Source organism: Schistocerca nitens, chromosome 8 (genome assembly GCF_023898315.1).
Source record: "Schistocerca nitens isolate TAMUIC-IGC-003100 chromosome 8, iqSchNite1.1, whole genome shotgun sequence".
Lineage (NCBI taxonomy): Eukaryota > Metazoa > Arthropoda > Insecta > Orthoptera > Acrididae > Schistocerca > Schistocerca nitens.
The window spans coordinates 523,317,501-523,339,160 of record NC_064621.1 but is presented as its reverse complement, the minus strand read 5'-3'; positions in this window follow the sequence as shown (position 1 = coordinate 523,339,160).

The window sequence follows — 21,660 nt, the reverse complement described above, 5'->3', positions numbered from 1 at the left end:
CGATTACGTCGAGAAGTAACGCCAGATTCATCGATTTCGGGTGAGTAGTTAATTAGAAAAAAAATTGGAGGCATTAGAACTTGAATGCACCTCGTAATGAACAACATGAGTATTATTTGTTCGAGAAAGACGATTAAAATATTCCGTGCGGTCATTTGACGTAATTTATTCTAGCTCTACTTTTTAATGCAATCATCATTGTCACACCTTTGAAATTGTGCACTTTTATCCTAGGGCAAGTCACTTTTGAAAGGATGTTCCCCGTGCGGGGTAGCCGCGTGGTCTACGGGCAACTTGCCCCGGATCGCGCGGCTCCCCCGGTCGGAGGTTCCAGTCCTCCATCGAGCATGGGTGTGTGTGTGTCGTCCTTAGTTTAAGTTAGATTCAGTATTGTGTAAGCCTAGGGACCGATGACCTCAGCAGTTTGGTCCCATAGGAACTTACCACCACAAAAAGGATGTTCATATTTCTTCATGAATGCATGTAATCAATATAACGATGAATGTATGGATTCGACACCATCAACGCTGCTTTAGCAAAAAAGTAAACGAAAATAATATTGTGCCTGACTGCTATTCAACATAACACTTTCTACTGGGAATCTGCTGTGCATCTGCAAAGGAAACTATTTAGCAAACATTGGTACCTATCATCTTAAGGTTCGGGACCCATACCACAATGGAAAAACATAGGATATTGAATGTACACGAAGAAGAGAGCGCAGATGGCTAAATATTTGACTCACTCTAATATCTCGTAGTGCTGTTGTAAGTATTCTGTCCTATGCACTTGCCAGTGCTTTTCAGATTAACGTGTAGATATAGAAGAAAATGTATTAAGTACCTGTTCTTGTCTTCCGCTGCTCTACTTAGAGAGGTTTCTAAAGATAATACAGCTCGTAATGGTTCTCCTGTTTCCCCGATGGTTAATAGGACTGAGACAAGCTATTGTTTTTACAACAACTTGCTTCATTTTAATACAGGTTAATATATCGCAATGGTAGTTCTAACCAATAAAATAATTTTACATGAAGATCTACGAATGTCACCTATTATCATTTTGCAGTAACTGGCAACTGTAACACTCCGATTTTATGGTATCCCGCTCGGTCGGGATCTGATAGCAGCCCAAATAAATATTAATTAATGTGACCGTGTACCTAATGGGGCTGGCAATCGGAATGGACTGCTGCGGAGTTGTTACATTCCATTTTGTCCTTCTCAAATGCTGTAATAATGAAATGTCTGGTGACAAGAAGAACGCCAACACAGCTTCAGTAATCAAGACCTATATTCGTCTCAAAAACACAAGAAAAAGGAGACAGCCACTGCCTTTGTCATACATGTTTAATTACGGCTAATCTCAGCACAGGCTTCTTCGTTATTCATAATCGTCACACGCAAATTCAATCACTGTAATCCAACACTGCAATCCAACACTGCAATCCAAATGATGCCGGCGCGGTAGACGCGAAACCACAAGTATCGGCACAGAAATATCACTGATCACTCTCGTAATTATACTTTTTCACTTTCCCGTATTATCCTAACACAAAGGGGTTAAACCGCGGCGATGGCCACTCCCTTTGTCGGTACAGCCTTGCATTATATCAACAGGCCTCCACCCGCTCGGCCCGCAACCAGGGAACTCAACTCACACTCGCTCTCGCAACCCGACACTATCGATTGTTTGCCCTGTCGACCTGTGCCGAGTGCAAACTTATAGTAAGGGCCTACGGACGCCTTACACAACACATGCAGTTCTGTTAGATTAGTGAGGAAAAAATGAACCGTACAAATACATTATTTTATTTTGAAGCGAATCTGCCACTTATTGTTCGGGGTGTACGATGCATTACACACCAAACAGTACTTGACATACAGTTAAAAGAAAAGGTTTTGAATACCGTCCCTCTCCTAGCTTGCAGCAGGAACAGTTTTACACTATTTTTGTCTTTCATTGCGCATACGCACAAGCATTTTCCTGTAGGCGTACCACCGAGCAAGATGCCGTAGTGGTTAACACACTGGACTCGTGTTCCTGAAGAAAACATTTAATATTCTCGTCCGGCCACACAATTTAGGTTCTCCATTGCACTCCTAAATCGACTCGTGAAAATGTCGGGATGATTCCTTTGTAGGGACACGGCTGATTTCTCTTCCCGTCTTTTCGTAATCCAAGTACGCGCTCCGTCTCTAACGGCAGCTTGTCAGCGGGACCTTGAACTGCGATCACCCGCCCGTGGGAGCGTTTGACTTGTGACTGGAGCTCCGTCTTTCCCCGTGTGGCATCCAGACCGGGACTCCCTCGTCTCCGCCAGAAGCAGCAGCGGCGGCGGCGGCGGCGGCCCCCCTGCTCTGTTCCCTACGGCCGCATGGCGGTCCGTCTCGCGAGACGACCACCGGCTCTCAACTTACGCCCCTGCGGGCGCTGTTTTTGTTTCCGCGGCTGACGTAGCAAAGAAGTTCTTTAATTCGACTCGAGAGCCACGCCGTATCTCTTTCCTCCCGTGTGTCCGCCCTGCGAGAGCCTCGCTGCTTTCATCTCAGTTCCCGAGCTCCGTAAAACCGCACAAAGTCGGGGCGAGGCCTTGCAGCACCGCCTCACGTATTCGGCAGGCCGGACAGCGGGAATTACACCTGGCTCTGCGCCGTCGGAGATGAACGAAACTGCCTGTGTCACTCGATCATCACACCTACTCTAAAAAACGGATGATATGTCATTCAGTTGTGGAAACGAAGCTCAGGGATTCAGTTTTCCTCTACAAGGAAACTTGGACTTATTCCGGAGCACTCCAGCAATTTCTGCTCAATTAAACTGCTACTGCAACATTTGCTATAGCTATCTACATTTTACCTCTACTATGTTCATATTTTCTCTGCGATATTACCGGTGACAATGTATAGCTTGCTGACAAATCCGATATTCGGGTATTCGATTCGCCAGTTTTCTATTAGATATCGGAACAAAAAAAAGGAATTGTGATTGTAAGAGAACATCGAGAAAAAAATCAGTTTCATGTATTCGTGAACAACACCTTCGAAATTATGAAAAGGTCTTACAGTGAAATATACACTCCACAAATGTACAAGTACAGCTGCTTAACCTGTTTACAACGCGATTTTGTAAAGCTCTATATAGTAACACGTCTTCATAGCTATGTAGGCGGTTATTGTTCTCACTTAGAGCGCTTGCCCTTCGCAGTTGAAAGCCGTCAAAAGCGGTGCGAGGTATCATGGGTTTCAATGAGTTGACTCGATTGTACAAGTGTGTTAGTAGTATGGAATAAATCTATTAAAACTTAATGCATGATGCGGCGGTCTTTCGGGCATATCGGTGATTATGATGTCATATCTCATGATCTACGTGTGGTACCTTCGTATAATTTTGTACAGTGATTTAGCGGCATATGCGGGTACCGTCTGCCAAATTTATTGCGAATAGAGTTAGTAGCACAGAAGCAATAAATTTAAACGGCATGCAGTATGTAGCAGTTTTGCAGCATTTCATTGTTTATGGCCTCATATCTGCTGAAATATGATAAGTTGGTGGTTCTTACCTCAACAACGTTTGATGCCTGACAGTAAGGGGCATATGTTCCAAGTTTGGCTGACATTAGTGCAGTGGTTTAGGAGGGTATATGGAACGTACACACACACACACACACACACACACACACACACACACACACACACACACACATTTTATGTATGGATGTAATAGGTAGAGTTTATTCGTGAGATGTATCGTTTTCCTGTTTTCCATTTGTTAATCCTTTATTAATTCTTCGAGTGATCAACGGTGTAGAATGGTTAAGAGCGGCTATCTCTTCTGCATATTTTGTACAGAAACGGACTGTACATTATTCGCTTTTAGCTATTTCAGCTGTTTTGTAACGTAATTGACGGTGACCCCTATATCATTCTCGGAGTCTTTCGCGACGGCATACATGAATAAAACGTTCTCGGTTTTCCAGCCGCGTCAGTTCAAATAAGCATTTTATTTGAACTGACGCGGCTGGAAAACTGAGAACGTTTTATTCCCTATATCATTCGTCAGATACCCATTGCTATGACCTCATCTGTCGTCTTGCAGAGGAAAATGTAGAGATCTCGATAGAATAGCGGCAGAACTCATGCAGAAATCTGAAACCCTTTCATACAGCATGAACTGCTTCATTCTGAAATTTCCGCACGCCGCATAACAGATCCAATCAATGTTCTCACGTATTCCAACTATGGAGTATTATTATCAGCCTTTGTTTCTTATATTTTTATCAGAATGTAAAGTATGGTACTTGGTTAATAACTATCGACTGCTGATGCTACATGAACGTATCATTTTCAGCGTTGAATGCAATTGCACAAGGAATTGTACTTGATTAACTTCACACAATTACTTATTAAATTAGACGCGATAGCGTACAACATTAATTGCCGTCTGCCTTCTAGTAAACCCAAGGCAAGAGTGAAATTTTGCGACCGATAATACTTCAAATTTTCCGCTAAATCCGCAAGCAAGAACAAGGTCAATAGCGATTTTATAATTCTTGCGGACAACTCTCTAGAATTCAGCGATCCCTGAGATTCTTACTGTGAAAAGTACCATAGGATATTTACGAGGCATTACAGAGGTTGCTGCGGAAAGACAGCAAAGTTACACGCGAACCACTGTCTGTACAGAAGGTTTTGTGAAAAATTGTTCCTGAACGTCTCTTTAGATGTGGCACGGATACATCGTTTTTACCTAGGTCCCTTAATTGCTGCAGTGTTAACAATTATTAAGAACAACATGTAGCAATTACAATAGGAAGGAACGTGGAAGTCCTGAAATGTGACCGCTATGTTAAAAGTCCGCTCTGTTTTTCCGACAATTGTTTTTCGTTATTCAGCATTGCACAAACACAGGACAGATGCAAATTGTGTCCGACTGTGTGTGTGAAGTTGGTACGCGCACGTCTCCCGTATTCCAGTTTTTGGTTCGCTGTCGCAACGCTTTCCTGTTTCAGACGGAGTTCTTCCCTGCATTTCCTGCATAACCCTACATACGTTTCTCTACTCTTGGTCATCACCATACTTCGATCAGAGGCTTATTTAATAAAAGATTCCTTGCAACTTTCCCATATTTTTACGCTGCGCAACACAACTAAGGGTCACTTTTTGTAAACCTCTTCATTCTTTCCCATTTGTAATTTAGCAGAAGGCTGTCTTCAGCTTTCCTTTGTAACGGTGCAAAAACGCCGCCGGATACGATGCCTTTCTCGGGCTCAGCGACGTTCCGATCAGCAAGGTGTCGACAAGTGCGCAGAAAATGACCACAGCTCAGAAGTTGGTGTGAGCTGTAACGTGTGCCAGTGATCTCACATCCGCAGTGTCACACGATGGGAAGGCCATCAGACCCCCCGCCCTCTATCCGTATTTCAGCCGTTCATTTGTCGTCTCAACTGTCGGGACGAGAACCACGACGCTCAGCGTTAAGGAGGGGGTAGGACGTCAAACGGGCCGACTTGGGGCAGGAGAGGCACAACAGGATATTTTAATTTCCACTGACTATACTTTTACAAATAAATTCATAAAACGTTGTCAGCATGACCAGGAAGGATTCGTTTTTCACATTCATAGCAGTGGAAGTTCGAAAACATAACGAAGTAATTTTTTTTACAAGTGAAATTTCATAATTTTTTTCACATACTAATGGCAGCATTTGTTGTTATAGGTACACTTTTCTCCATAAGTAAAAGAGATGGTTCGATGAATTTTGCACAGCATACAAAACATACTTACAGGTGTATGAAACTCTAGAATTTTCCAAATCTATTAAAATCTGTGGTAAAAATTGAGGTAATTAACTAAAAAAATTGTGTTTTTTCTAAACATGAAGTTTAAAATACAACAGATCATTCGTTTTTTCATAAATTAAACAAATTCTAGAGTTTCATACACCTGTAAGTATGGTTTGTATGCTGTGCACAATTCATCGAAGAATCTCTCTAACTTATGAGGAAAAGTGTACCTATAGCAACAAATGCAGCCATTAGTAAGTGAAAAAATGATGAAATTTCACACGTGAAAAAAATTATTTTGTTATGTTTTCGAACTTCCACTGCAATGAGTGTGAATCCTGAATCCTTCTTGGTCATGCTGACAACATTTTATGAATTTATTTGTAAAAGTATAGACACTGGAAATTAAAATGTCCTGTGATGCCTCTCCTGCTCCAAGTCGGCCCGTTTGATGTCGTCCCCCCCTCAAATTCACGCCGTTTACTTATGGGTGGCCAAAGAAAACATGTCAGACACAGCGCCGCTCAGAATGGACACGAAGAGGCACCAGGGGGCGTTATAGGGGCGTCAGTGGAGCTGTCCTTCTCTCTGGGGCACTGGTTCCCGGACAAAGACGACAGGTCGCAACAGGACGACGTTCTGACAACCTTTGATACTGTTGACACCCCGCAGACGATTCAACCCTTATTTAAGGATACTGCAGGCAGACAGTAACATTGAACGTAATTAAACTCGTTTGGGGTGCAAACGTGACGGAAATTTCTGCTCTAGTGTACAGCGTGGAACCACTAGGGGCCGTTCAGAACCGTTTGAGGACGTCGAAGCAGCAAATGGCGCTCGTGCCTTTTGAGCCCTTATATTTTGCAGTAACCTGTCACATGATTACGGGTGAGGAGATGGTTGGGAAGGGATATTGACAGCTGTAGGAATAAAGCGGCAAAAGAATCCCTGTGACAGCATCCAGTTCGGCAACGCCCTCGGTGCCACACGCTCACCTTCAGCGAGCACTTAGGCGCCTACAGATAGGCTGCACTGTTGCCCTTACGCTTGCCAGCAGGCATGTGGAATGGCAGGGATGCGAAGGGGGTTGCATTTCCGCGAGCACCTAGGTATCCATCACTCGTTATCTCTGAACAGGCACATTCTGAAGTGTTCAACAACGGTGGGCGGGTGACACCGAGAGCGTCGCCCACCTACAGGGTCTCGGAGGGCCCATCTATAGTTTCATACACGCATGTGTCAGTGTCGCACCCGTCTGTGATCGCGCTACAAGAGGGCTCGAAACAAGATGGCTCAAAAAGTACAAGACTACTTTGCTGCTTTAGATCGCATTCAGATTTCGTCAAATCGTTTTGGTCGATCCCTGCTGGTCCTGCCTATTGCCCCGAGGCCCTTTTGGAGTGGAGGGGTGTCTGAAATGTTTTCCTTGGACACCCATAAGAAAAATGCACGTTTTCAGTGGTGTATATTCCGTTAATTATAAAATTTAAAAAATGGAAAAACATCGAGAGTATGACAAAGTAGTACAGTGAGGTGTTCACTTAAAATCAGTGCCCAGTGAAGCAACTTCTCATGCTACAGAAGCAAGCTGCGCTGAACCAACTGATGTCCATCGGTGAGGCTACAAAACAAAGGGTGAGGCGTAGATAAGACAGGGTATGACCATCTTTCGATCGTGTGACACGTGTACGGTGGCGTTTGGCAGATTTTTGGTGAAACACGGTGCTAGTGTGACATCATTAACCCACTTTACAACTCACATGAACTTTTGAGTTTTGGCGCTCCTTTCCCACGTGTCGACACGTCCCTGTTTGACAGGTCGCCAAGCATGTGGGCGACGTTGAAGGGCGCCACACTTTTGTACCCCTAGAGAGAAAGTTTGTATGCAGTTATGAGACAGATTTCCAGTATTTACTTTGAAACGCTTGACGATACGATGTTTCGAAAAAGAGACGCTTTAATATTGTCTTGTGCAGTGTAGATCAAAGTCGCCTTAGAAAATAAACCAGATGCCATCCATTCATAGGTCAACGGCCTTGCCGCAGTGGATACACCGGTTCCCGTGAGATCACCGAAGTTAAGCGCTGTTGGGCGTGGCCGGCGCTCGGATAGGTGACCATCCAGCCGCCATCCGCTGTTGTCATCTTTCGGGGTGCACTCAGCCTCGTGATGCGAATTGAGGAGCTACTAGACCGAATAGTAGCGGCTTCGGTAAAGAATACCATCATAACGACCGGGAGAGCGGTGTGCTGACCCCAAGCCCCTCATATCCGCATCCTCAACTGAGGATGACACGGCGGTCGGATGGTCCCGGTAGGCCATTCGTGGCCTGACGACGGAGTGCATCCATTCATAGAGGAATTCTACCTCTTGAAAGTATTCAGTTAATTAGAAAATTAAAAAAGCACCCACACTGTGACACATTGTTGTACTGTGAGATATTTACTTAAGGCCAGTGTCAAACACATGTTGTCGCCTTATTGTGTCTCACACACTTACACGATACAGATAGGCACACTGAGCCTTTATATTTTTGGTTAAGACGTGTCACACATGCAAATCGAGTATAGGTCAAGTCCCACAGCTACGAGGGAGTTTCCCCACGGTTGTTTTTATAGTGTGATGAATCTACGACTGTCCAGCATAACTGTGGGTTCTTTGATTGCTCTGGTAGTTTGTGGAGTGGAACTTCAACATATGAAATATTTGTTCAATTTACAACAACGTGTGAAATATTAGTTCAGTTTATTAGAAGAATGATAAGATGATTTACTTAACTTTGTAAATCTGTTGCCACAGAAATATGCTGAACACTCACTGCTGACTTTGAATATTAAAGTACCACTCGGTACCACTCATTTACAAAAATCTTTTCGTGAAGTACAAAATTCACAAAGTTCAGAATGACAGTTCAACGTAAGACACCAATAACAATTATTTCCTAACCAAACGATGTTGTCTGCTTCACTGGAGGTCACGAAGTGGGCGAGCCTTCCTCTCCATGGTTGTATGCCGGCCTCCCTGCAGTGGCTGGGGAAGGGGGGCGTGGCCTCGCCAGCGCCTCGATGTGCACTGTTTCTTTATCTGACTTCGCTGTTATATGTGAATAGCTTTCATTGCTTTTTACCTACCACATGCAACTATTTATACCCGTCTCCTCAGCTTTCCCTTTATCTTCAAAAAAATGGTTCAAATGGCTCTGAGTACTATGGGACTCAACTGCTGAGGTCATTAGTCCCCTAGAACTTAGAACTAGTTAAACCTAACTAACATAAGGAAAACACACACATCCATGCCCGAGGCAGGACTCGAACCTGCGACCGTAGCGGTCTCGCAGTTCCAGACTGCAGCGCCAGAATCGCGCGGCCACTTCGGCCGGCCCCTTTATCTTCATTTTACTTTGTTAGTAGCGTTTTTTGTCCTATTTTACTCCTCTTCTTTATGCTCCATGGCTTAATCCGCCACTCATTAAATGTTGATTAATAATCAGCACTGGTTACCGAAGACTGCCGGCATAAGAGGTCACCCTCATTCTGCAACGACCTTGTCAAAGAGGGTGGAGGAGCGGTCAGATGTTCAGGGCACCCTCTGGTCCTTGGGGTGGGAAACTGCCCTTGAAGGCGGAAGAATCAGCAGTTATCAACGGCATGAGTATACAGAAGGCAATGGAAACCACTGCATTAAAGACACACAACTTGTATCTACAGGACATGTGGCCTGTGACTGAAAAAGTGTCATGATGTTCTCTTCATTGGCAAAAAATTCCGGAATAGCCACCATTTGGATCACCGGGAAGGGACTGCCATGGGGAAAGTGACGATGAGAAAAAGATTAAATAACCGAATGAAGGATAGCGTTCTACGCGTCGGGCAGTGGTATGTCAGAAGTTTGAACGTGATAGGGAAGCTAGAAACTCTGAAAAGGGAAATGAGATATAGTATGGGTCAGTGAAGTGAAATGGAAAGAAGACAAGGCTTTCTGGTCAGTTGAGTATAGGGTAATATCAACAACAGCACAAAATGGTATAACGGGAGCAGGATTCGTTAAGAATAGAAAGGTAGGGCAGAGTGTGTGGTACTGTGAACAGTTCAGTGTCAGGGTTGTTCTTATCAGCATCGACAGCAAACCAGTACCAACAGTGAAATTAAAAGTTGAAAGGTCTCTGTTGGATTCCTTTCATGTTTGATTTCTTAAATCTGATGTCATTTATGGAGTAAATTCCTCTCCTAAATTTACTGTGGCGTTTCTGACTATCTGGGAGGAGACTGAGTAGTGGAACGTGTTACTTTTACACACAAACAAGAACGATCTGTCACACTACTACACTTTAAAACAAAGTTTATATGTAATTCTTATATGTAATTCATGTCACACAGTCTCATACGGAACCTACATCCGCTTTCTTTTATATACTGTATATGATAAGATACTGTCATCCCCCTTCCCTTCTGTGTGAGAGGATGAATGATCAAATGTGTTTGTAGTTGCATGCTTGAGGGTAGCAGACAAGGCTGTCTGCTAGAGAACAGTAGGACCAACGTTGGAACAGGTAGCTACGGTTCCTAAAAGCAAAGAGGTTTCTGTTCTTAGTATGGTCCGGTCCGTCCCTTGTCATGTTGGTATAGGAAGCTGCCCCTCTGGCCCCCTTCCGTTTGTCTTGGTGAGCGTCTCTGAGGGAGCACGCTGGGCAGTGGTAGGCAGTAGGCAGTTGCAGTCCAGTAGTAGGCAGTTGCAGTCTGGCGGTGGCGAGCGTCTGAAATGGTAAGATCTCCGGCTAAGCGCGTGTCTGCTAAGTCCGTAGGACAATGGATTTGTTAAGTTCAGCCTAACTGAGAATTTAATCACCTTTATTTCGGGTTAGCTCTAAAATATCTAAGGTTATCTTAAATTGCAGCGTAGTGTAATTCTCGTGTGAGGTTCATATTATTTTCCGGGAGTTGCTTTGTTACTACTATGTGAGTTAAGTGGAACCACGTGTTGATCAGTAACTCTAACTAAGATCAATCTTAAATGCAAATGCTTGTGTGATTATAACGTCTGGTCTTGACAATATTTTGAATATAGCAACTTTTCTTTATGTTCAACCCACGTGGGATGTACTTTGCGAGACCAGTACCACGTGCTTATATAACTGTTTGACCCGTCAGGCTAACAGTAAGACGTTAGTAACCAGTTCGAGGTTTTTCTTTTGTAATTTGCTTTTCGATCTAATTTATTTTTATTATCTAAATTATTGTGGAGTTATACGCTTTGTGTAAACCAAGTTGACCACGTGAAGCATGTGGTAATCATCAAAGTAGCCCTCAGCTATTCTTCTTGGGAAGATTTCACAAAGAGTTAATATGAATTTAGTATACCAGTGTGTGGTAATCACAAGACGGACAGGATTGTGCTACGAAAGTAATTTCTTTGACTGAAAATTTGAATCTGATGGTTGTGGTTAACTTTCTCTTGCATGTGTTTCAATGTCCTTTGTGTGTTGTTTTATGAATGCAGTGTTGTATCCAGTCTCCCAATCTTGGCTCCATATTTTATGTGTTCCGTAAGATTCCAATCTCACATTTTCACAATCGTAAATAAGGCACCAGCTCAGTTATAACTCACGTATAATATGCTGAAATTTCAATGAACAATCTTAAAATAAATTTGCGTTGTTTCTGAGCAGATGTTCAAAAGATTCACGGCGTTGTTGAGCGGCGTTGTGTTGTTTGTCTTGTTGTTTTGTTTTCTATATTTGTGTGTTTTATATGTGTGTGTGTTTTTTGTTCTCGCTTGTACATTGCACTGTTTCGATCAAAGAGAAAAATTTGTTTCGCGTGTGAAAAAGTGCGTACTACGTTGGGTACCTTTGGTGTAACTGTCGAAATTTTTGGGGGATACAATTACTGCGATTAGTGTGTTCCGTACTGGGTATAAATTGAACTAATGCAGACACGTAACCAAACTAAAAGTAAGCGGTCCGACAACTTAAGCAACATGGACCAAGGGGATAATTTGATTTCGAATGTTAACGCGTCGGGCGGTTCCGAAAATGCAATGGGAAATACTTCAGACGAAATGCAAAACAGCACGAACGGGCTCACATCAGAGCCACAAATTAATTTGCCTCCAACTAACCAAATTGATTTGGCAGAACTCATGAAAGCCTTATTGCAACAAAATAAGGAATCATCCGAAAAATTGATCCGCGAGCTAGGCGAACAAATGACGCAGAAATCAGAAAAATCGTTCTGAGAACAAAAAGAATGGTCCGAAAAATCGATCCGCGAGTTAGGCGAACAAATGACGCAGAAATCAGAAAAATCGTTCCGAGAACAAAAAGAATCATCCAAAAAATCGATCCGTGAGCTAGGCGAACAAATGACGCAGAAATCTGAAAAATCTATCCGCGAGCTAGGCGAACAAATAGACGAAAAACTAATCCAGCAGACAAATAAAGTCGACAAGTCGATGCAGAGAGTGTCCGATGATATCTCACAAAGAATAAACAATCTGGCAAGTGAAATAAAAAGTGATATTATGAAAGAATTAGGCCGTACATTTGAACAAATCGATGACCGTCTGCAAGCCCTAGAACAGAGTAAGCGGAGTGGCGAGGCCGAATCTAAAGAAAGCGAAGAACGCCTACTTAGGAATTTCCACGAACTGAGAGAAGAATGCCAAAGGGAGCACCAACAGGTACTCTCAAGGGTCCAAGAGGCGGAAACGCATTGTCCCACGTCCGTTAGCAACACAATAGCGGACAACAGTTTAGCGATCCACGCGTTGGAACAGCAGGTCGAACAATTGAAGCAGACTGGGGCGGAGGACAAGAGACAAATAGATGATAAGATTGCGGCATTAGCGGACATTGTAGGCACGATGAAGCTGATGGAAAGCGAGAACAATACTACACTGGTAGCGGCCGCAGAGACCGAAGAAGTGCGTTCGCTTCTTAAATTTCAGAAGGGACAATTCGAAGTGAACAAGCAACACAGAGCTGTAACAGGCGAATTACAAGAACGCGTGGCGCATCTGGAAAACCGCATGGCGTGTGATTCCGAACTCGCCAATAGCAATAAAAATAGCCGTACGAACAGTGCAGAGAGGGACTCCGGCCACGAGGGAGATTTTGACGACAGGGAAGAATGTAATTTAAGGGGCAGACATGAGACAAATAGAAACATACAAGGGCCTCGCCAGGAGGAAATGCGGGGATTTGATTTCAAACATTTCCTTACGGTAAGAAAGTTTGAGATATTCCGAAATTCTCAAAAAGGCATACATCCACGAGCATGGCTCGAGCAATTTGAGTTCTGTCTTCCTCCCGACTGGGCAAGTTCACATAAGATAGTATATATGTGTGGCTATTTGGAAGGCGAACCGGCGAGTCGCATGAGGTCGGCAGCGCGTCACTGCAACTCCACTCGGGAGTTTCGACAAGCCTTTCTCTCCGCTTATTGGACGGAAGCGGCACAAGATAGTGTCAAACATGGCATAATTATGCTGCCAAATTTGAACCAGTCTGGTTTCGGCAGCCCTGCACGCCTATTCGACCACATGCTGCAGGCAAATCAATTTTTATACGACCCATACGGGCCTGCGGAACTAATTAGGATATGCATCACCAAATTGCCGATGCACTTGCGGCACGTCATTCTTGCGGGACGATGCAAAGAGGACGTGGAAACGTTTAAAACACTTCTTCAAGAGTTGGAATATAATACAGCAGAATGCCCGCCTAATCAGGCACAAAGTTATTACGGGGCACAGCAGCGCGACCGCAGTCGTGGCCGTATTACTAATCAACGGCGTGACTGGTCGTCGCGACGCGAACGGATCAATAATCGGGACAGGCCGTATAGAAACTGGGGTAACAGTCGCGAACACAGGTGGAACAACGGAAACGATCGAGGGCGTGGACAAGATCGTGAACGCTACAGGTACGGCAACCAGAATCGGTACTACGATGAATACGGTGGGAGTAGGATTGTAGGCGGAGGCCCACATGATGTTCAAATTCGGCCAGCCAACCCTAGACATAATCCAGCAAATGGGAATGAACGAAACCGGTAATGACAAACCATCAGCCCAGAAGGCGCCAAATCGGAACAAATGAGCGACATGGCAAATGTGTAGAAAGGACAGTGAGAAGTAGAGAGGACGGTGAGGAGAAAGAATTGATTAGTTTAAATTTGTGACGTATGCATTTTGAATAATATGTTAGTAAAAATAATGATAAAGATGTTTCTATGTGATTGATTGAAGTGATGTTTTAACTGTTTTCTTTCCTTGTGAATTTAGGATTTAGTTTGATTCAAACGTAAAGATAAAAGGTTTCCTTGTGAACGAGTGAAATGCTGTTTTTTTGTGTGAGTAAATTAAAAAAGAGTCGCTCCTGAGAGAAGCAAGATCGTTGCTGAATTAGTGCAAAAACTCAGGGGAATATCCGATCTGTGGGTATTATGGGTCTGGCAAACCCAGGTCCCCAGCTGTTAGTAGCCTTGTTTCCGATTTTCTGCTTTCAGTGCTACTATCTTACTATTACTATTCTATATCTGTCAGTATAAATGAGGATCTCTTACTATAGTATGCGTGTTGTATGAATATTTTAAGATAGGAGAACTCTGAGAAAGGAATGAGTAAATTTGGAATCTTGAAAACAGGATGCGATAATACGATTGTTTAACCATTGGCTTCCCAATATGCGATGATATGTTAATATTGATGATATATGTCTTTTTTGTTCTTTATAGCTGAGTACGTGAAGTGTTGTCTGTGGATTTCGTAAGTATATTGATTCTCTTCAAGGTGAAAGAAGAATTGTGGTTTGTGTAATTTACGTGGCCCTGAAATATTATTGTGGTAGTCAAATACGAGCAGTTTTTCAGCAAATGGAGAATGGAACGGAAATATGGATCCTTTTTGTAGTCTTGATTGATGTTGAGCCAAAGCCTAAAAAATTATTCTGCGTTAATACTTGTCCTAGAAAAGCGACGTTTATGTGTTTTGCTGATGCTGTGAGCTTTACAGCCTACTGTTTTCCCTGGTGCAGGATGCACTGCAGCTTATATGATTTGTACTGAGGAAATTTCCCTCTTGAAGGTAGAGGATGATTAAATAATTTTGATTATGGGAACGAAGGAAAGCTTGGTTTAAGGTAATAAGGATGAAGCAAAATATTTGTCATTTAAACTACAGGAGGATTCGAATCTTTTGTGTCTGTTGTAAGTTCAATATGTTAAGATGATACTGTTTTACAGAATAGAGGTGACCACAATTTTGCCATTCATGAGAAATGAATCCAGAATAACCACCACAGGAGAAATAACTGACTTGGAAGCGAAAGGTAACTTAAAGAAGGAACAAAATCGAAGCAAAATGGGTAAGAGAATGTAGTATAACCTGCATAATCCAGATATTTTTACCCTTCTCAGAGCCATCTGTGTGATTAATTCTTGTGATAACGTAATTTTAGATGAAATTTTCTTACTGTGTTATGTGTGAATATATGAGTATGATAAATGTATAATTGCGAGTCTCTTTTCAGGTGTGCGAACTGGTATAAATGTTTTTGCGTGTAAATAACCATTGTTCTTTTTACTGTGTATGTTTAAGGAAAGTTTCTCCATTTATCATGTGACAAGACGTATGCCGCGAGTGTCAAGAAGAGGGCGAATTAGAACATTGCTGTAGTGGTGTAAACACTTTGTTGAAGTAGCATTGAAGTGGCTTGTGGGATTAATTAGTAGTGGATAGAAGTAGAATTTTGAGTAATGCATGTTTATGGGTAGTTAGTTTGTAGAATAGACAACAGGTGTGCATGTGTGTGTGTAAATAACATGTGAACCCCATGCTCTCCTGACCTATACTTGCGCAAGGCATAACCCTATTCATTTTAGTGAATTAATAAGTGGCATTTGATTTATTAAAACTTAGGTGAACCACATTAGTGATGTGGATTTAAATATTATATTGTCAGTTCATTTAATTTTTATTTTTTTACATTGTAAAGTCATTTCACTTTTATTTTTTTTACATTGTCAAGTCATTTACATTTTATTTTATATTGTCGATTCATCTAATTTTTTTTATTTAAAAAAAAAATAATTTAATTAAGTCTCACTTTGTTCTTAAAAATTGTGAAAGACAATACAAAGTGGTATTATGTATGACATTGTGTAATCACATAAGGATGATGAAAAATTTCTGTGAATGCAGTTGAGAACGTGAAAGCGAACCGGCAAAACTCTTAAGAGACAGCGGGAGCAGCCGGACTAGTTGTAAACTGGCGGGTTTCCCAGCGGGACACGCTGTCAGCCAGGCCACTTCGGGAGCGCGGCCGACAACAAAAGAAGGGGGCCGCAAACACTTTCCTTTGTACCTGGAGCTAATGGGCGGCCGCCCCGGGCGACCCTTTCCTCGAGGCGATGACCTGAGATGGGCGAGCGGTCCACCGCACGGAAATCCATCTCCTGGCAACGCACCACACACACGCGACCGTGACGAGACGGCCGCGGTGAAACAAAAATAGGGGCGTGGAGCCTTTTGACAGGTACTGTCCAAAGAAACTTGTAGACGTCAACGACGCCTATCGACATTTCCTGACGGATGCCTACTGTCAAGTGACAGTAAATCATGGTTCGATGTTCTCTGGTCGCTAAGGGTGGCACAAAAGAAGAGCCACTAAGTGCCATCCTTGCCCAGGAATATCAAACCGGCGAGCCAATTGAGGATAACTCAAGAATGTAACAACACAAAGGGCGTGGAGCCTTTTGACACATACTGTCCAGAGAAACTGGCAGACTTCAACGACGCCTATCGACATTTCCTGAAGGATGCCTACTGTCAAGCGACAGTAAATCATGGTTCGATGTTCTCTGGTCGCTAAGGGTGACACAAAGAAGAGCCATTAAGTGTCATCCTTGCCCAAGAATATCAACCTGGCGTGTCAATCGAGGATACCACACGAATTTGACAACACAAACATGGAACCAAATCGAGATGTACGTGACACAGACCACCAAGAGAAACTTCATGAGAGGGCAGAGACGGCGGGATCGCACGCAACAGATGGACAAAAATCCCTACTGACAGCTGCGGCGACGAACCCCCTCCCCCTCCCCTTATATTGTGCCTCGGAACAGTGGAACTAGTGAGTGTATCAGTGAACAGTGATTATACGGTTCTTAGTTCAATGCATATACGTGTGTTTCTGTCACAGAAACTTTGACTCGTGTGTTTTGCAGGGACTCGATTTATTGGTGTTTATTAAACTCTGACTCTTGTATTTTGCAGGTGTTCTATATTTTTTTAAACTTTGACTCTTGTATTTTGCAGGTGTTTTATTTATTGGTGTTTTGTTTTAGATGTTGACTATTGTACTGTTTTATTGATCAATGTTTGTTCTTGTGTTAGGTATTAGATTTGTGATATTTTGTTTCGTAATTCATTACTGTGGCACTGCTTCCTTTATCAGTCAGATTGCTATTCATTCTCATTGGGCTGTGATCGATTAGCCTTTGCATGGGGCATATTTATTGTGAGGAACCCCTTGGGGGTAACAATCACATAATTATTGTAGTTTCAGTATAACGACACAGTGATCATTGTTTGCTAACTAACTGAAATATAGTAGAGTGATTAAATTAGTGCCACATAGTTATTTTAATTCTACAAATTATTAGTTTTATAATATATATAATTTTTTTGCGATAACCGCTTTGTAAAACATGTTTTTTTTCTTATCATTTTTTTTTTTTTTTGCTTTTGCGAATTGTGCATTGTAATGTTCTGCTTTATAATACTGATGTTATTTCATGTTCTTTTTTTAATTGCTGTGGCACCTTTGCTATTTTCATAAATTTTGCCTGTTAATAAACAGTCATAAATTTGCCTGTGATCAGTTGGCTCTTGCAATGAGCAAATACTGGTGAACTCCATAAGGGTAACAGCCAGAAATTGTTTTCATATGAATGACACAGGAACCATTGTTTTTACTTGCTGACCGAATTAGGTCTACACTATCTTTTAAATAGGTGTCACAGATTGTGGTTTTTTTTTCTCTCTTTGAAATTGGTAGATTTTAAAGATTTGTTGAAATTATTGTGTTTTAGCAAGTAGCTGGTGACCTTTTGCCTTTTCTTTACACTTTTAGTTTAAGTAGGGTGTGAGAAGCCTGCTTGGGAATGTCCTAGCATGGCCAGAAAATTCCCTGCACAGTCTTTTCCCGGAGCGTTGGGGTTATGAAAGGTCTCTGTTGGATTCCTTTCATGTTTGATTTCTTAAATCTGATGTCATTTATGGAGTAAATTCCTCTCCTAAATTTACTGTGGCGTTTCTGACTATCTGGGAGGAGACTGAGTAGTGGAACGTGTTACTTTTACACACAAACAAGAACGATCTGTCACACTACTACACTTTAAAACAAAGTTTATATGTAATTCTTATATGTAATTCATGTCACACAGTCTCATACGGAACCTACATCCGCTTTCTTTTATATACTGTATATGATAAGATACTGTCATCCCCCTTCCCTTCTGTGTGAGAGGATGAATGATCAAATGTGTTTGTAGTTGCATGCTTGAGGGTAGCAGACAAGGCTGTCTGCTAGAGAACAGTAGGACCAACGTTGGAACAGGTAGCTATGGTTCCTAAAAGCAAAGAGGTTTCTGTTCTTAGTATGGTCCGGTCCGTCCCTTGTCATGTTGGTATAGGAAGCTGCCCCTCTGGCCCCCTTCCGTTTGTCTTGGTGAGCGTCTCTGAGGGAGCACGCTGGGCAGTGGTAGGCAGTAGGCAGTTGCAGTCCAGTAGTAGGCAGTTGCAGTCTGGCGGTGGCGAGCGTCTGAAATGGTAAGATCTCCGGCTAAGCGCGTGTCTGCTAAGTCCGTAGGACAATGGATTTGTTAAGTTCAGCCTAACTGAGAATTTAATCACCTTTATTTCGGGTTAGCTCTAAAATATCTAAGGTTATCTTAAATTGCAGCGTAGTGTAATTCTCGTGTGAGGTTCATATTATTTTCCGGGAGTTGCTTTGTTACTACTATGTGAGTTAAGTGGAACCACGTGTTGATCAGTAACTCTAACTAAGATCAATCTTAAATGCAAATGCTTGTGTGATTATAACGTCTGGTCTTGACAATATTTTGAATATAGCAACTTTTCTTTATGTTCAACCCACGTGGGATGTACTTTGCGAGACCAGTACCACGTGCTTATATAACTGTTTGACCCGTCAGGCTAACAGTAAGACGTTAGTAACCAGTTCGAGGTTTTTCTTTTGTAATTTGCTTTTCGATCTAATTTATTTTTATTATCTAAATTATTGTGGAGTTATACGCTTTGTGTAAACCAAGTTGACCACGTGAAGCATGTGGTAATCATCAAAGTAGCCCTCAGCTATTCTTCTTGGGAAGATTTCACAAAGAGTTAATATGAATTTAGTATACCAGTGTGTGGTAATCACAAGACGGACAGGATTGTGCTACGAAAGTAATTTCTTTGACTGAAAATTTGAATCTGTTGGTTGTGATTAACTTTCTCTTGCATGTGTTTCAATGTTCTTTGTGTGTTGTTTTATGAATGCAGTGTTGTATCCAGTCTCCCAATCTTGGCTCCATATTTTATGTGTTCCGTAAGATTCCAATCTCACATTTTCACAATCGTAAATAAGGCACCAGCTCAGTTATAACTCACGTATAATATGCTGAAATTTCAATGAACAATCTTAAAATAAATTTGCAAATATAAACTGATTTCTTTCTTTTTATTTAAATTCTCCCTTTTATACATATACATTACCGGTTGTTGTATGACTGTAAAAGATTATAATCAATGTTAGTCTGATTGGTAATGTGGTAAACCTAGACTATTTACCTGCTGAAAAAGTTGCCCACTAAACGCACGGTTAACCTCCCCAGGCAGCTCACAGCTTGTAACCCGCTTTTATTCGACTATTAGCACCCGATCTCAGTGTAGCAAAATTCCTGTAGAAATATTACACAGTAAGGTTGATTACATTAAGAGTGCAAAAGGAATTCCACTATTAAATGCAGAGGAGAGAGCGGATAAGCGAAAGCAGTACGTCGAAGGCCTCTATGAGCGGGAAGACTTGTCTGATGTGATAGAAGAATAAACAGGAGTCCGTTTAGAAGACAGGGGATCCAGTATTAGAATCAGAATTTAAGAGAGTTTGGAGAATAAAATAAGCCGGAAGGAATCGATTATATTCCATCGGTCTTAAATCAGTGGAGGAAGTCGTAACAAAATGACTATTCACGTTGGTCAGCAGAACGTGTGTCTGGCGACGAACCATCCGAGTTACGGAGAAATCACACAGTTCCGAAAGCTGGAAGAGCTGACAAGTATGAGTATTATCGCACTGTCAGTTTAACAGCTTAAGCATCCAAGTTGCTGACAAGAATAACATACAGCAGAATGGAAAAGAAAATTGAGGATGTGTTGGATGACGATCACGTTGGGTTTAGGAAAAATAAAGGCACCAGAGAGGCAATTCTGACGTCGCGTTTGATAATGGAAGCAAGTCTAAAAATAAATGAAGATACGTTCATAGGATTAGTGGACCTGGAAAAAGCGTTCGACAATGTAAAATGGTGCAAGATGTTCGAAATTCTGAGAGAAATATGAGACGGTTACTATACATTGTGTGCAAGAGCTAAGAGGGAGTAATAGGAGTGGACGACCAAGAATGAAGTACTTGGATTAAAAAGGGTGTGAGACAGGGATGTAGTCTTTTATCCCATATTAATCAATCTGCATATCGGAGGAGCAATTATGGAAATCAAAGATAGGTTCAAGAGTGGAATTAAAATTCAGTGTGAAAGGATATTAATGATACGATTCGTTGATGACATTGCTATCTTGAGTGAAGGTGAAGAAGAATTACATGATCTGCTAAGTGGAATGAACAGTCTGATGAGTAGAGAATATGGGCTGAGAGTAAATCGAAGAAAACTAAAGTAGTGAGTAGTAGCAGAAACGAGAACAGCGAGAAAGTAAACATCAGGGTTGATGGTTACGAAGTAGACGGAATTACAGAATTCTGCTACGTATGCAGCAAAATAACTAATGATGGACGGAGCCAGGGGGACATTAAAAGCAGCCTAGCACTGGCAGAAAGGGCATTCCTGGGCATGAGAAATCTGCTGGTATCAAACATAACCCTTAATTTGAGAGAGAAATTTCTGGAAATGCACGTCTGGAGCACTGCATTGTATGGTAGTGGGAAAACGGGAACGGAAGAAAATCGAAGTATTTGAGATGTGGTGCCACAGACGAATGTCGAAAATTTGGTGGAGTGATAAGGTAAGGAATGAGGAGGTTCTCCGCAAAATCGGCGAGGAGTGGAATATGTGGAAAACACTGACAAGGAGAAGGCACAGTGTAACAGGACAAGTATTAAGACATGGGGGAATAACTTCGATGGCACTAGGAGTTGTAGAGGGCATAAACTGTAGAGGAAGGCATAGATTGGAATACATCCAGCAAATAATTGAGGACGTAGGGTGCAAGTGCTACTCTGACATGAAGAGGTCGCACAGACGAGGAATTAGTGGCGAGCTGCATCAAACCAATCAGAAACCTGAAAGAAAATCTGAGGCTGCCCTTCCCATTTAAACATTATTCGTAATTCCATATGCACGAATCGAAAACTGATTTCGCTCGGGCACGTGAATCGATAACCTGGTCTCTATTAAATTGTCATATTACCCATATCTAATCAGCAACATCGTCAGAAATGGTTGTCTCTCATTCGTCGATTGGTCTTGCGTCCACACTTGCGCATCGCAGTGATACGTTGTGCGTCCGGAATGCGGCACCCATCTGGACGCCAGGGTCACCTTCCACAGCGTTGTGGTACAGGGCGCTTCCTGCAA